At 45.9% G+C, this 15945-nt stretch overlaps 10 non-coding genes and 1 pseudogene across 10 annotated transcripts; 3 read left to right on the top strand and 8 right to left on the bottom strand.

Moving 5' to 3' along the window:
* Nucleotides 1–2639: 2639 nt before the first annotated feature.
* On the bottom strand, nt 2640–2803 carry LOC135037570 (U1 spliceosomal RNA). Its single transcript, XR_010232081.1, has one exon. It is a non-coding gene; the product is annotated as a U1 spliceosomal RNA (small nuclear RNA).
* A 144-nt stretch (nt 2804–2947) lies between these two features.
* LOC135037643 (U5 spliceosomal RNA) lies at nt 2948–3063 on the top strand. Its single transcript, XR_010232137.1, has one exon. It is a non-coding gene; the product is annotated as a U5 spliceosomal RNA (small nuclear RNA).
* A 270-nt stretch (nt 3064–3333) lies between these two features.
* On the top strand, nt 3334–3450 carry LOC135037662 (U5 spliceosomal RNA). Its single transcript, XR_010232155.1, has one exon. It is a non-coding gene; the product is annotated as a U5 spliceosomal RNA (small nuclear RNA).
* A 286-nt stretch (nt 3451–3736) lies between these two features.
* Nucleotides 3737–3852, top strand: LOC135037654 (U5 spliceosomal RNA). The gene has a single exon (XR_010232147.1). It is a non-coding gene; the product is annotated as a U5 spliceosomal RNA (small nuclear RNA).
* Nucleotides 3853–10553: 6701 nt separating this feature from the next.
* Nucleotides 10554–10717, bottom strand: LOC135037564 (U1 spliceosomal RNA). Its single transcript, XR_010232075.1, has one exon. It is a non-coding gene; the product is annotated as a U1 spliceosomal RNA (small nuclear RNA).
* Nucleotides 10718–11388: 671 nt separating this feature from the next.
* On the bottom strand, nt 11389–11551 carry LOC135037636 (U1 spliceosomal RNA). The gene has a single exon (XR_010232133.1). It is a non-coding gene; the product is annotated as a U1 spliceosomal RNA (small nuclear RNA).
* Nucleotides 11552–11703: 152 nt separating this feature from the next.
* Nucleotides 11704–11867, bottom strand: LOC135037679 (U1 spliceosomal RNA). The gene has a single exon (XR_010232171.1). It is a non-coding gene; the product is annotated as a U1 spliceosomal RNA (small nuclear RNA).
* Nucleotides 11868–12538: 671 nt separating this feature from the next.
* LOC135037603 (U1 spliceosomal RNA) lies at nt 12539–12701 on the bottom strand. The gene has a single exon (XR_010232106.1). It is a non-coding gene; the product is annotated as a U1 spliceosomal RNA (small nuclear RNA).
* A 152-nt stretch (nt 12702–12853) lies between these two features.
* On the bottom strand, nt 12854–13017 carry LOC135037676 (U1 spliceosomal RNA). Its single transcript, XR_010232168.1, has one exon. It is a non-coding gene; the product is annotated as a U1 spliceosomal RNA (small nuclear RNA).
* A 691-nt stretch (nt 13018–13708) lies between these two features.
* On the bottom strand, nt 13709–13854 carry LOC135037608 (U1 spliceosomal RNA; annotated as a pseudogene).
* Nucleotides 13855–14006: 152 nt separating this feature from the next.
* On the bottom strand, nt 14007–14169 carry LOC135037695 (U1 spliceosomal RNA). Its single transcript, XR_010232186.1, has one exon. It is a non-coding gene; the product is annotated as a U1 spliceosomal RNA (small nuclear RNA).
* Nucleotides 14170–15945: the final 1776 nt, after the last annotated feature.

Raw genomic sequence — 15945 nt, 5'->3', positions numbered from 1 at the left:
CAACTCATACTTATTTTGCATATGAGATTTCTTGATCATGAAGATTGTTCTCACAGGGTGAGGTTCATCCATTATATTTTAAAATAGGAAGGTACAAATTACATATTTGAATTGCATTTATGTGCTGGATTCAAATGTCCCCCCCCCCCCTTCCATTCTCAATTGTGCCCGTCAGCAGCTATTCTAAGGTTGCTGCCAATGGGTGTGACACATTAATTTCTTCTGTGGGGTACACTGGACTCCACAAGGATTCACATTGGGGTGTAGAGTAGGATCTTGATCTGAGGCACCAACCGGCTCAAAGCTTTTGACTGTTCCCAAGATGCTCAGTGCATTCTCCTCTATAACCCCGCTTCCATGAACAGGGAGCTCAGTGTGTAGTTGGTGCCTTCAGTAGCAGGCCACTTAACAGGGGCCTGCCTCAGGCAGCCTATTCTTAGCTATAAATTTTGACAAGAAAAGAAGAACTTGTTTTATGAGAATCTACAAGGGCTGCAGCAGGCTAGGTCTAATAGACATCTTTACTGCAGCTTCATCACTCCCAGCGGCGCTGTATACTCCCGTGCCCTGGTTGCTGGGTCACTGCAGCGGAGGCTCCGGTTTCATCCTAAGGTCAGTCACACACACACCACCCTTCCGGATCACGAGGCCGCTGTTGAAGGGGAGCGTGGCCGTAGGGGGTGGACCGTGTGCGCACTGGCGTGGACACTGATTACTGGGCAGCCGCTCCACTAGTCACCAGGTACAGTTAAGGAGCACAGGTCTGGGGGTTTTTCTCCTATATTAACCCAATTTTGTACTGCCCGCAGCGCATTGTGATAGGTAATAGGGCCTGATTCAGGTTGGATTGCAATCACAATAAGCGATCCAACTGCAAAAATTGCTAAGAGCATACGCATGTGCCTGCATTTTCTGCGGCACCCTGCAGAGAATGCGATCGCCTCTGCCTGTCAATCGGGGCGGGGGGGGGGGATAGGTGGGTCAGCAACACTCCATTTCCAAGTCAGGGATGGAGCGGTGCGGGGGCAATGCTTCAAAATGGGGTCTGCAACGGAGGAGACACAGGGGGCGTGGTCACAGCGGCTGTATGACATCACATTCAGCCGCTGTGATCACAAAAATGGTGGCGGCTTCCTGCGCGCACATACAGTCTGCACCAGCAGGAGGCTACACCATTTTTTATGATCACGCTGAACTGCAGTGCGACTGCAATTACAGCATGGTCAAGAAGGGAGGCGTCATGCTGGGTGGCCATGCCTTTTCACTGTGCAGGAGCCAGCACCGCTCACACACTAGTCCCCGGGTGCAGCCCCCAACCCCCGGGACACCCGGAGCAACAAAATGTAGATTCAGGCCACCAGGCCACGTCCCTACCTATGAAACCATGCCTCCTTTTTACCATTGCGCTGCTTATCTGCGCGTACTGCATTACAATCTCCCTCGCCACCTCTCTGGGTGTCACCAGTAATAGTGACACCTCTGCCATGCTTGTAGCAGCTGGTCCTAAGATCTACGCCTCAAGCCCTGAGTGTTTGCCCTTGTGACTTGTTGATCATCATAGCGAAGCAGATGCTTACAGAAAACTGCAGGGGCTTAGATTGAAAATAAAAAAATTGATGGGTATAAGGTAGAGAGGAGCGGGTTCGGTTCTCCGAGAACCGAATTCCCCACGAACTCCACGTGGTTTACACTGGTCCGAGGCAGGCTCGGTTGTTCCCGCCTGACTCGGAAAACCTGAACAAGGGAAAATGTCATCATCCCGCTGTCGGATTCTCGCGAGATTCGGATTCCATATAAAGAGCTGCGCGTTGCCGCCATTTTTACTCGTGCATTGAAGAGAGAGCGGAATGGACGTGGCTATGTTCTCTCAGTGGAAATCTCAATAGCAGTGCTCAGTATCAGTGGTTACTTATTGCTGCTCAGTAATACTAGTAGTGTGTCTCTCCTGCTCAGTGTCAGTTCTCAGTAGTATCCTCATCAGTGCTCAGTATCACTGCTCATTGTCTTGTGCTGCATTGTGGTGCTCAGCATACTACAGTACATTACTAATAGTCCAGTGCTGCATCTTGCTGCTCAGTGTCAGTTCTAGTATCCTCATCAGTGCTCACAATCACTGTTCATTGCATTTTGGTTTTCTGTATACTACAGTAACATAGTAATATAGTAACATATAGTAACATAGTTTTTGAGGTTGAATAGAGGCAAATTGCCCATCGTGTTCAACCTGTTTTAAGTTGTGATGATTCTACATACTTGCTGAATAATGTTTTATGACTAGTTAGCTACTATAACTCATGTTACCCCCGGATTAACCATGTTGATATTTTAAGTATTATAACCTTGGATAGCTTTTTCATTCAGAAATGTATCCATTCCTTTTTTAAATCCAATTACAGAGTCCGCCATTACCACCTTCCCTGGCAGGGAATTCCACATCCTGATTGCCCTAACAGTGAAGATCATAGTATCTCACCTGGCAGGTAAGTAGGAGTTGGGCTAGAGCTGTGGAGGATTGCTGCTCGGGCACCCCCTCTCAAGTGAAGGAGATCCAACTGAGGCAGCACAAGGGAACTCTCGAAAGAAGAACAAGGCTAGAGGAAGATCTGAGACAAAGAAATCTGACTTTTACCAGAGCTGACCAGAGGAAAGCACAAACACAGTCCCCCACTACCACAAATAATGCAGTCGAGTTTCCCACATTTGGGGAAATCACAGGGGTCAGCATACCCAGAATGCAATGAATGAACCTCACCCTGGGAGAACAATCTTCATGACCATGGTATCTCCTATGCAAAATAAGTATGATTTGGGATAGGGCTGGGGAGGGCCGCTGCTCAGGCACATCTCTGTCAAGTAAAGGAGATTCAACTGAGGCAGCACAAGGGAACTCTCATCTGGGGACAACAACTGCAGGGAGAACACATATTTTCAGATGAAAATCTTGGTCATGCTCTGGTTTCTCTTCAGAACGAACAAATCTTTCGCCTTTTACTAAAGATTTCCGTGGAGAGGAGCAAAACTGAGTTTTACCTCAATTTTTGCATGCCCCATCTTTTTGGGGTTTCTTTTATCGGTTTAAAGATAGAATGAGTGTGCTTTAATGAAAGCTCATTTGCATAGAAATTACAGTAAATGTTTGTTTCTTTTCAAACAGAACTTTCTTGACCATGCTACTTGCTTGAAAGATCTGGGAGCACATGGAATACAGTACAAACCATGCTTATAGCAAGGAGAAGCCAGGTGAGAAATCTGCTTTCTTTCAAATTGGGCGCTCACTTTGATCTGAATGAGGACTGCTGGCATGGCACTCAGGCGACAGGTGGAATCTTGGTCATGCTCTGGTTTCTCTTCAGAATGAACAAATCTTTCGCCTTTTATTAAAGATTATCCGTGGAGAGGAGCAAAACTGAGTTTTATCTCAATTTTTGCATGCCCCATATTATTGGGGTTTCTTTTATCAGTTTAAAGACAGAACGAGTGAGCTTTCTTGTTGGCTTTAATGTAAGTTTATTTGTATAACAATGACAGTAAATGTCTGTTTCTTTTCAAGCAGAACTTTCTTGACCATACTAATTGCTTGAAAGATCTGGGAGCACATGGAAAAGAGTACAAACCATGCTTATAGCAAGGGGAAGCCTGGTGAGAAATCTGCTTTCTTTCTTTCATATTGGGTGCTCACTTTGAGCTGAATGAGGACTGCTGGCATGGCACTCAGGCGACAGGTGGAATCTTGGTCATGCTCTGGTTTCTCGTCAGAACGAACAAATCTTTCGCCTTTTACTAAAGATTTCCGTGGAGAGGAGCAAAACTGAGTTTTATCTAAATTTTTGCATGCCCCATATTATTGGGGTTTCTTTTATCAGTTTAAAGACAGAACGAGTGTGCTTTCTTGTTAGCTTTAATGTAAGTTGCCATAGATGCAGTGAAACACGCGTGTAGGGCACGGCGTGTCCGCGTGTATTTGACTCATGTGAAATGTTATAAAACAAAAATATATGATTATGATGTTAGCTGTTAGTCTCCACTAATAGGGAATAGAAGCTGAGCTATAAGAAAGGAATACACTAGATATGATGTCACTTAGCAATTACAATGTCTAAAGTGCATACAGATAGCTACTAATAACTCTTGATAAGAATGTATATCAGTGTGGGTATATTTATATGATGGGATATTGGGACTAGTGAATATATATCACTCCTGCTGTCCAGATTGGCAATAACCAGACAATTATGATAAGAGTAGAGATGTCACATGGGCTGCTATAGATATTAATTTAATGCTGTATGTGTCATTTGTTACAAATGGATACATTTTCTATGAGTCAGCCTAGCAGCTGCATGTTCTAACAGAACACTATCCTCACACAGAATCTGCTAACCTTGAGATAACTAAATGACAGTGTGTAACAGTCTCTTTACTATAAGACTGTTACAAAGTAATACAGAATCTGCTAACCTTGAGATAACTAAATGACAGTGTGTAACAGTCTCTTTACTATAAGACTGTTACAAAGTAATACCGGTATATATATTTGAAGTCAGTCTAGCAGCTGTGTGTTCCAGCAGTTTATAAGACAAAGAAAATCTCCTATTGTGGAATCTAGACACATGGGACTGCTGGCCTGTGTCATACTATTTATATGTAATACCAGTAACATGTATATAACTGTTACATAATTGTTACAAATGGATAAATCTTTGAGTCAGCCTAGCAGCTGCATGTCCTAACAGGACACCATAAATCCTTTACAGTGTAACAAATTGATTGGTAACACTTAAAGGCTGGAGAGCAGTTATATGCCTTACTAGCATACTCAATATACCACATTATTACACCAGTTACCACGATTATTGACAGCGCATTTGATATATTATATTACCCTCACACTGAGTCTGTTTACCTTTAGATAACTAAGTGACCGAATATGTAACGGTTTCTCTATCATAAGACTGTTACAAAGTGAGATAGATATATTTGGAAGTCAGTCAAACAGCTGTGTGTTTCAGCGGTTTATAAGAAAATTCCTCATTGTGGAATCTGGACCACTAAGGGTTATTATATATATAGCACATGGAATTGCCACATCTCCCTATATGATAATTTCATTACACTGTAACATAATAAGAATTAACTCTTTAACAGTGTAAATAGAGAGTAATGAATCTCTGACACATGGAATATATTATTTCTTAGATGAATTGGATAAACCATTATGACAGACACTTTGCTTCCTAATAAGAATTGAGGTGGCTATACCTCTAAGGAAAGCATTATTGCCTACGCCTAGATCAGATTAAATAAGATCTGGCTGAATATATGAAGGAAGGTTGCTATTTATATGAGAATTGGAATTGCTATATTCCTTAAGGCAACCCCACCGATTGATATATGTTGTCAATTAAGTATATCTGAACGGCTATATCTGGACCAGATTTAATAAGATCTGGCTGATTATATGAAGGAGGGCTGCTATTTATATTAGAATTGCCATATTCCTTAAGGCAACCGCACCTGTTGGTATATCTCGCCAATTAACTATATCTAAACAGCTAAATTAAAGCTATTCATCATTTTTTTAGTTTGGATATTAATAAATATGATCTTTCCATGATGCATAGAGATTTCCCTATCAAGTGATTCCTTATCCGATATAGAAAGCTATGGTATTGAATTTAGGAATATAGTCTTAGGGGACACAGAGAAATAAGTGATCCCCATCTACCTAAGCACCCCACAAATTGGAGGTTAGCTTACCGGTTATACTCAATCACCCCCACAAATTCGCCAATGGGGATGGCTTCCCGGGAGGTAACCCCTATTGAGTGAAGGGAGTATATAGGATACGACCCAGTGGTACCTGACGACATAGATACTAACAGCTATTTAATAACATTACGCTAGAAAGTGATTATTAGCAACATATATATCTATATAAACAACCCCGCCAGGGTTGTGCCTTCAAAAATAATCACACACGGACACGCTTTTTAAACCTTTTTTTCACATCTCTTTATTCTTCTTATGCACATGTATGTTAGTTCTGTGATTTTAACCTTTATGTTTCACTGCAGTTTGGGATAATAATATTAATATTTATCCAATTTTAATACATACTTAATAAAGGTTATATTTTATGATTCATTCATTCTGTCCAGTGCGTCAACAGTGCAGATTTCTTCTTGTTTTTTCTCCCAAATTCTATAACAATGACAGTAAATGTTGTTACTTTTCAAACAGAACTTTCTTGACCATGCTACTTGCTTGAAAGATCTGGGAGCACATGGAAAACAGTACAAACCATGCAGTATCACAAGAGCCTTTATTTGATCTTTCATGAAGATAGAGCAGAATTGAGGACACGTCAACAATTTCTGCCGAAGGTGGTTCATCTTTCCACATGGTGCCTTTGGCCACTGACACCTTCGTTGAGTCAAAGTCTCTGGCTGTGGTCAGAACTTTGAAAATTTATGTCACCAGAACGGTTCAGATTAGGAAAACAGAGGCTCTGTTTGTCCTGTATGCTCCCAACAGGATTGGGTGTCCTGCTTCCATGTAGACCATTATGCGCTGGATCTGTGGTAAGATTCAGCATGCTCATTCCACGGCAGGATTGCCGTTACTGAATTAGGTGAAGACCCATTCTACTAGAAAGGTGGGTTCATCCTGGGCAGCTGGTCGGGGAGTCTCGGCATTGCAACTTTGCCGAGCAGCTATTTAGTAAACACTTTTGCTAAGTTTTACAAGTTTGATACCTTGGCTGATGATAACCTCAAGTTGGGTCATTCGGTGCTGCAGAGTCGTACGCACTCTCCCACCCGTTCAAGAGCTTTGGTATAACCCCATGGTTCTTAATGTGACCCCAGCATCCTCTAGGTCGTATGAGAAAATAGGATTTTAATACCTACCGGTAAATCCTTTTCTCTTAGTCCGTAGAGGATGCTGGGCACCCGTCCCAGTCCATACTGTGTCTGCAGTTATTACTTGTGGTTATACACATGTTGTGTTATGGTTCTGGTCAGCTTTTTGCTGCAATTGTTCATGCCGTTGGCTTGTGTTCTGTTGAATGCCACGTTCTGCGGCATGCTTAAGGTGTGAGCTGGTAAGATGCTCACCTTAGTTTAACAATAAATCCTTTCCTCGAAATGTCCGTCTCCCTGGGCACAGTTCCTATAACTGGAGTCTGGAGGAGGGGCATAGAGGTAGGAGCCAGTTCACACCCTTTGAAAGTCTTAAAGTGCCCATGTCTCTTGCGGATCCCGTCTATACCCCATGGTTCTTAATGTGACCCCAGCATCCTCTACGGACTAAGAGAAAAGGATGCCCTTGCGCACTATCCTGACTTCTCCTCCCGTCTGCTTACTTTGTGCCTTCCAACGCACAATGCGAACTACAGGTGGTGCTGCAGGGCCCACACCCTTTTACTTGCCTTACAGAACAGCTCTGGAGCTGTTACAGTGCCCAGCTGCTGCAAGAAATCAGCTTGAATGCTTCAGGGGATGGGGCATGGCCAACATGAGCCCCACACCAAAGGAGGGTGGGGGTGTTTAATGCGAACTAGGGGTCATCCAAGCACCGCAAAAGGCCGCCATGCCCTGCATGCCCCTTTTCTCTTTTCATATGCAGATGAGAGTTCCAGTCAACTTTGGTCCACTGCTTGGATGACATCACCGTATGCAAATCCGTCTTCTGCAGACCTTCCCCCTGGAATGCTTGTACTAGTTGTTGCATATGGTTTGATATTTGATGGTGCTTCAATATTAGGCAGCCTTCCACCCTCCCATGTTCATCTGAACAGATGTGGTCTCCCTGCAGTTGTTGTCCCCAGACGAGAGTTCCCTTGTGCGTCCTCAGTTGAATCTCCTTAACTTGACGGGGGAGGGGCTGCCCGAGCAGCCACCCTCCCCAGCCCTATCCCAACTCATACTTATTTTGCATATGAGATCTCTTGATCATGAAGATTGTTCTCACAGGGTGAGGTTCATCCATTATATTTTAAAATAGGAAGGTACAAATTACATATTTGAATTGCATCTATGTGCTGGATTCAAATGTCCCCCCCCCCCCCTTCCTTTCTCAATTGTGCCCGTCAGCAGCTATTCTAAGGTTGCTGCCAATGGGTGTGACACATTAATTTCTTCTGTGGGGTACACTGGACTCCACAAGGATTCACATTGGGGTGTAGAGTAGGATCTTGATCTGAGGCACCAACCGGCTCAAAGCTTTTGACTGTTCCCAAGATGCTCAGTGCATTCTCCTCTATAACCCCGCTTCCATGAACAGGGAGCTCAGTTTGTAGTTGGTGCCTTCAGTAGCAGGCCTCTTAACAGGGGCCTGCCTCAGGCAGCCTATTCTTAGCTATTAATTTTGACAAGAAAAGAAGAACTTGTTTTATGAGAATCTACAAGGGCTGCAGCAGGCTAGGTCTAATAGACATCTTTACTGCAGCTTCATCACTCCCAGCGGCGCTGTATACTCCCGTGCCCTGGTTGCTGGGTCACTGCAGCGGAGGCTCCAGTTTCTTCCTAAGGTCAGTCACACACACACCGCCCTTCCGGATCACGAGGCCGCTGATGAAGGGGAGCGTGGCCGTAGGGGGTGGACCGTGTGCGCACTGGCGTGGACACTGATTACTGGGCAGCCGCTCCACTAGCCACCAGGTACAGTTAAGGAGCACAGGTCTGGGAGTTTTACTCCTATATTAACCCAATTTTGTACTGCCCGCAGCGCATTGTGATAGGTAATAGGGCCTGATTCAGGTTGGATTGCAATCACAATAAGCGATCCAACTGCAAAAATTGCTAAGAGCATACGCATGTGCCTGCATTTTCTGCGGCACCCCGCAGAGAATGCGATCGCCTCTGCCTGTCAATCGGGGCGGGTGGGGGGAGAGGGGGGTCAGCAACACTCCATTTCCAAGTCAGGGATGGAGCGGTGCGGGGGCAAGGCTTCAAAATGGGGTCTGCAACGGAGGAGACACAGGGGGCGTGGTCACAGCGGCTGTATGACATCACATTCAGCCGCTGTGATCACAAAAATGGTGGCGGCTTCCTGCGCGCACATACAGTCTGCACCAGCAGGAGGCTACACCAATTTATATGATCACGCTGAACTGCAGTGCGACTGCAATTACAGCATGGTCAAGAATGGAGGCGTCATGCTCGGTGGCCATGCCCTGTCACTGTGCAGGAGCCAGCACCGCACACACACTAGTCCCCGGGTGCAGCCCCCAACCCCCGGGACACCCGGAGCAACAAAATGTAGATTCAGGCCACCAGGCCACGCCCCTACCTATGAAACCATGCCTCCTTTTTACCATTGCACTGCTTATCTGCGCGCACTGCATTACAATCTCCCTCGCCACCTCTCTGGGTGTCACCAGTGATAGTGACACCTCTGCCATGCTTGTAGCAGCTGGTCCTAAGATCTACGCCTCAAGCCCTGAGTGTTTGCCCTTGTGACTTGTTGATCATCATAGCGAAGCAGATGCTTACAGAAAACTGCAGGGGCTTAGATTGAAAATAAAAAAATTGATGGGTATAAGGTAGAGAGGAGCGGGTTCGGTTCTCCGAGAACCGAATTCCCGACGAACTCCACGTGGTTTACACTGGTCCGAGGCAGGCTCGGTTGTTCCCGCCTGACTCGGAAAACCTGAACAAGGGAAAATGTCATCATCCCGCTGTCGGATTCTCGCGAGATTCGGATTCCATATAAAGAGCTGCGCGTTGCCGCCATTTTTACTCGTGCATTGAAGAGAGAGCGGAGAGGACGTGGCTATGTTCTCTCAGTGGAAATCTCAATATCAGTGCTCAGTATCAGTGGTTACTTATTGCTGCTCTGTAATACTAGTAGTGTGTCTCTCCTGCTCAGTGTCAGTTCTCAGTAGTATCCTCATCAGTGCTCAGTATCACTGCTCATTGTCTTGTGCTGCATTGTGGTGCTCAGCATACTACAGTACATTACTAATAGTCCAGTGCTGCATCTTGCTGCTCAGTGTCAGTTCTAGTATCCTCATCAGTGCTCACTATCACTGCTCATTACATTGTGGTGTTCTGTATACTACAGTAACATAGTAATATAGTAACATATAGTAACATAGTTTTTGAGGTTGAATAGAGGCAAATTGCCCATCGTGTTCAACCTGTTTTAAGTTGTGATGATTCTACATACTTGCTGAATAATGTTTTATGACTAGTTAGCTACTATAACTCATGTTACCCCCGGATTAACCATGTTGATATTTTAAGTATTATAACCTTGGATAGCTTTTTCATTCAGAAATGTATCCATTCCTTTTTTAAATCCAATTACAGAGTCCGCCATTACCACCTTCCCTGGCAGGGAATTCCACATCCTGATTGCCCTAACAGTGAAGATCATAGTTCACCTGGCAGGTAAGTAGGAGTTGGGCTAGAGCTGTGGAGGATTGCTGCTCGGGCACCCCCTGTCAAGTGAAGGAGATCCAACTGAGGCAGCACAAGGGAACTCTCGAAAGAAGAACAAGGCTAGAGGAAGATCTGAGACAAAGAAATCTGACTTTTACCAGAGCTGACCAGAGGAAAGCACAAACACAGTCCCCCACTACCACAAATAATGCAGTCGAGTTTCCCACATTTGGGGAAATCACAGGGGTCAGCATACCCAGAGTGCAATGAATGAACCTCACCCTGGGAGAACAATCTTCATGACCATGGTATCTCCTATGCAAAATAAGTATGATTTGGGATAGGGCTGGGGAGGGCCGCTGCTCAGGCACATCTCTGTCAAGTAAAGGAGATTCAACTGAGGCAACACAAGGGAACTCTCATCTGGGGACAACAACTGCAGGGAGAACACATATTTTCAGATGAACATGGGAGGGCAGAAGGCTGCCTAATACTGAAGCACCCCCAAACAACAAACCAAATGCAACTACTAGTGCAAACATTCCTGGGGGTAGGCCTGCAGCAGATGGATTTGCATATGGTGATGTCATCCAAGCAGTGGGTCAAAGTTGGCTTCAACCCTCGTCTGCATATGAAAATAAAAATGGGGTGTGCAGGGCATGGCGGCCTTTTGCGGCGCTTGGATGACCCCTAGTTCGCATTAAACACCTCCACCTTCCTTCGGTGTGGGGCTCATGTTGGCTATGCCCCAGCCCCTGAAGCATTCAAGCTGATTTCTTGCAGCAGCTGGGCACTGTAACAGCTCCAGAGCTGCTCTGTAAAGCAAGTAAAAGGGTGTGGGCCCTGCAGCACTACCTGTAGTTTGCATTGTGCGTTGGAAGGCACAAAGTAAGCAGACGGGAGAAGTCAGGATAGTGCACAAGGGCATAGAAGGGAGCGGCTCAAGAAAAGAGAAGTGGAAACAGACAGCAAACTAGGCTGGAGAGAGACCTGAGACAAAGAGATCTGAATTATACGAGAGCCGACCAGAGGAAACACAAATTATGTAATCAAGTGTCCCACATTTGGGGAAATCGTAGGAGCAGCACACCCAGAGTGCATTGGGTGAGCCTTGCCCTGGGAGAAGCACCTTCCTGATCATAGTATCTCACCTGGCAGGTAAGTAGGAGTTGGGCTAGAGCTGGGGAGGGTCGCTGTTCGGTCACCCCCCTGTCAAGTGAAGGAGATCCAACTGAGGCAGCACAAGGAAACTCTCGAAAAAAGAACAAGGCTAGAGGAAGATCTGAGACAAAGAAATCTGACTTTTACCAGAGCTGACCAGAGGAAAGCACAAACACAGTCCCCCACTACCACAAATAATGCAGTCGAGTTTCCCACATTTGGGGAAATCACAGGGGTCAGCATACCCAGAATGCAATGAATGAACCTCACCCTGGGAGAACAATCTTCATGACAATGGTATCTCCTATGCAAAATAAGTATGATTTGGGATAGGGCTGGGGAGGGCCGCTGCTCAGGCACATCTCTGTCAAGTAAAGGAGATTCAACTGAGGCAGCACAAGGGAACTCTCATCTGGGGACAACAACTGCAGGGAGAACAGATATTTTCAGATGAACATGGGAGAGCAGAAGGCTGCCTAATACTGAAGCACCCCCAAACAACAAACCAAATGCAACAACTAGTACAAGCATTCCTGGGAAAAGGTCTGCAGAAGACGGATTTGCATACGGTGATGTCATCCAAGCAGTGGGCCAAAGTTGGCTGGAACCCTCATCTGCATATGAAAAGAGAAAAGGGGTATGCAGGGCATGGCGGCCTTTTGCGGCGCTTGGATGACCCTTAGTTCGCATTAAACACCTCCACCCTCCGTCGGTGTGGGGCTCATGTTGGCTATGCCCCAGCCCCTGAAGCATTCAAGCTGATTTCTTGCAGCAGCTGGGCACTGTAACAGCTCCAGAGCTGCTCTGAAAGGCAAGTAAAAGGGTGTGGGCCCTGCAGCACTACCTGTAGTTTGCATTGTGCGTTGGAAGGCACAAAGTAAGCAGACAGGAGAAGTCAGGAGAGTGCACAAGGGCATAGAAGGCAGCGGCTCAAGAAAAGAGAAGTGGAAACAGACAGCAAACTAGGCTGGAGAGAGACCTGAGACAAAGAGATCTGAATTATACGAGAGCCGACCAGGGGAAACACAAATTATGCAGTCAAGTTTCCCACATTTGGGGAAATCGCAGGAGCAGCACACCCAGAGTGCAATGGGTGAGCCTTGCCCTGGGAGAAGCACCTTCATGATCATAGTATCTCACCTGGCAGGTATGTAGGAGTTGGGCTAGAGCTGGGGAGGGTCGCTGCTTGGGTACCCCCCTGTCAAGTGAAGGAGATCAAACTGAGGCAGCACAATGGAACTCTCGAAAGAAGAACAAGGCTAGAGGAAGATCTGAGACAAAGAAATCTGACTTTTACCAGAGCTGACCAGAGGAAAACACAAACACAGTCCCCCACTACCACAAATAATGCAGTTGAGTTTCCCACATTTGGGGAAATCACAGGGGTCAGCATACCCAGAATGCAATGAATGAACCTCACCCTGGGAGAACAATCTTTATGACCATGGTATCTCCTATGCAAAATAAGTATGATTTGGGAATTGGCTGGGGAGGGCCGCTGCTCAGGCACATCTCTGTCAAGTAAAGGAGATTCAACTGAGGCAGCACAAAGGAACTCTCATCTGGGGACAACAACTGCCGGGAGAACACATATTTTCAGATGAACATGGGAGGGCAGAAGGCTGCCTAATACTGAAGCACTCCCAAACAACAAACCAAATGCAACAACTAGTACAAGCATTCCTGGGGGAAGGTCTGCAGAAGACGGATTTGCATACAGTGATGTCATCCAAGCAGTGGGCCAAAGTTGGCTGGAACCCTCATCTGCATATGAAAAGAGAAAAGGGGTATGCAGGGCATGGCGGCCTTTTGCGGCGCTTGGATGACCCTTAGTTCGCATTAAACACCCCCACCCTCCTTCGGTGTGGGGCTCATGTTGGCCATGCCCCAGCCCCTGAAGCATTCAAGCTGATTTCTTTCAGCAGCTTGGCACTGTAACAGCTCCAGAGCTGCTCTGTAAGGCAAGTAAAAGGGTGTGGGCCCTGCAGCACTACCTGTAGTTTGCATTGTGCATCGGAAGGCACAAAGTAAGCAGACAGGAGGAGAAGTCAGGATAGTGCACAAGGGTGTAGAAGGGAGGGGCTCAAGAAAAAAGAAGTGGAAACAGACAGCAAACTAGGCTGGAGAGAGACCTGAGACAAAGAGATCTGAATTATATGAGAGCCGACTAGGGAAAACACAAATTATGCAGTCAAGTTTCCCACATTTGGGGAAATCGCAGGGGCAGCACACCCAGAGTGCAATGGGTGAGCCTTGCCCTGGGAGAAGCAACTTCATGATCATAGTATCTCACCTGGCAGGTAAGTAGGAGTTGGGCTAGAGCTGGGGAGGGTCGCTGCTCGGGCACCCCCCTGTCAAGTGAAGGAGATCCAACTGAGGCAGCACAAGGGAACTCTTGAAAGAAGAACAAGGCTAGAGGAAGATCTGAGACAAAGAAATCTGACTTTTACCAGAGCTGACCAGAGGAAAGCACAAACACAGTCCCCCACTACCACAAATAATGCAGTTGAGTTTCCCACATTTGGGGAAATCACAGAGGTCAGCTACCCAGAATGCAATGAATGAACCTAACCCTGGGAGAACAATCTTCATGACCATGGTATCTCCTATGCAAAATAAGTATGATTTGGGATAGGGCTGGGGAGGGCCGCTGCTCAGGCACATCTCTGTCAAGTAAAGGAGATTCAACTGAGGCAGCACAAGGGAACTCTCATCTGGGGACAACAACTGCAGGGAGAACACATATTTTCAGATGAACATGGGATGGCAGAAGGCTGCCTAATACTGAAGCACCCCCAAACAACAAACCAAATGCAACAACTAGTGCAAGCATTCCTGGGGGAAGGCCTGCCGCAGATGGATTTGCATATGGTGATGTCATCCAAGCAGTGGGTCAAAGTTGGCTTCAACCCTCGTCTGCATATGAAAAGAGAAAAGGGGCATGCAGGGCATGGCGGCCTTTTGCGGCGCTTGGCTGACCCCTAGTTTGCATTAAACACCTCCACCCTCCGTCGGTGTGGGGCTCTTGTTGGCTATGCCCCAGCACCTGAAGCATTCAAGCTGATTTCTTGCTGCAGCTGGGCACTGTAACAGCTCCAGAGCTGCTCTGTAAGGCAAGTAAAAGGGTGTGGGCCCTGCAGCACTACCTGTAGTTTGCATTGTGCGTTGGAAGGCACAAAGTAAGCAGACAGGAGAAGTCAGGAGAGTGCACAAGGGCATAGAAGGCAGCGGCTCAAGAAAAGAGAAGTGGAAACAGACAGCAAACTAGGCTGGAGAGAGACCTGAGACAAAGAGATCTGAATTATACGAGAGCCGACCAGGGGAAACACAAATTATGCAGTCAAGTTTCCCACAGGAGTATATAGGATACGACCCAGTGGTACCTGACGACATAGATACTAACAGCTATTTAATAACATTACGCTAGAAAGTGATTATTAGCAACATATATATCTATATAAACAACCCCGCCAGGGTTGTGCCTTCAAAAATAATCACACACGGACACGCTTTTTAAACCTTTTTTTCACATCTCTTTATTCTTCTTATGCACATGTATGTTAGTTCTGTGATTTTAACCTTTATGTTTCACTGCAGTTTGGGATAATAATATTAATATTTATCCAATTTTAATACATACTTAATAAAGGTTATATTTTATGATTCATTCATTCTGTCCAGTGCGTCAACAGTGCAGATTTCTTCTTGTTTTTTCTCCCAAATTCTATAACAATGACAGTAAATGTTGTTTCTTTTCAAACAGAACTTTCTTGACCATGCTTCTTTTTTGAAAGATCTGGGAGCACATGGAAAACAGTACAAACCATGCAGTATCACAAGAGCCTTTATTTGATCTTTCATGAAGATAGAGCAGAATTGAGGACACGTCAACAATTTCTGCCGAAGGTGGTTCATCTTTCCACATGGTGCCTTTGGCCACTGACACCTTCGTTGAGTCAAAGTCTCTGGCTGTGGTCAGAACTTTGAAAATTTATGTCACCAGAACGGTTCAGATTAGGAAAACAGAGGCTCTGTTTGTCCTGTATGCTCCCAACAGGATTGGGTGTCCTGCGTCCATGTAGACCATTATGCGCTGGATCTGTGGTAAGATTCAGCATGCTCATTCCACGGCAGGATTGCCGTTACTGAATTAGGTGAAGACCCATTCTACTAGAAAGGTGGGTTCATCCTGGGCAGCTGGTCGGGGAGTCTCGGCATTGCAACTTTGCCGAGCAGCTATTTAGTAAACACTTTTGCTAAGTTTTAAAAGTTTTAGAGTAAAGGAGATTCAACTGAGGCAGCACAAGGGAACTCCCATCTGGGGACAACAACTGCAGTGAGAACACATATTTTCAGATGAACATGGGAGGGCAGAAGGCTGCCTAATACTGAAGCACCC

Source organism: Pseudophryne corroboree, unplaced genomic scaffold, assembly GCF_028390025.1.
Source record: "Pseudophryne corroboree isolate aPseCor3 unplaced genomic scaffold, aPseCor3.hap2 scaffold_683, whole genome shotgun sequence".
Classification (NCBI taxonomy): Eukaryota; Metazoa; Chordata; class Amphibia; order Anura; family Myobatrachidae; genus Pseudophryne; species Pseudophryne corroboree.
Note: the sequence above shows the minus strand (reverse complement) of the source record. Positions and strands in the feature narration are given on the sequence as shown.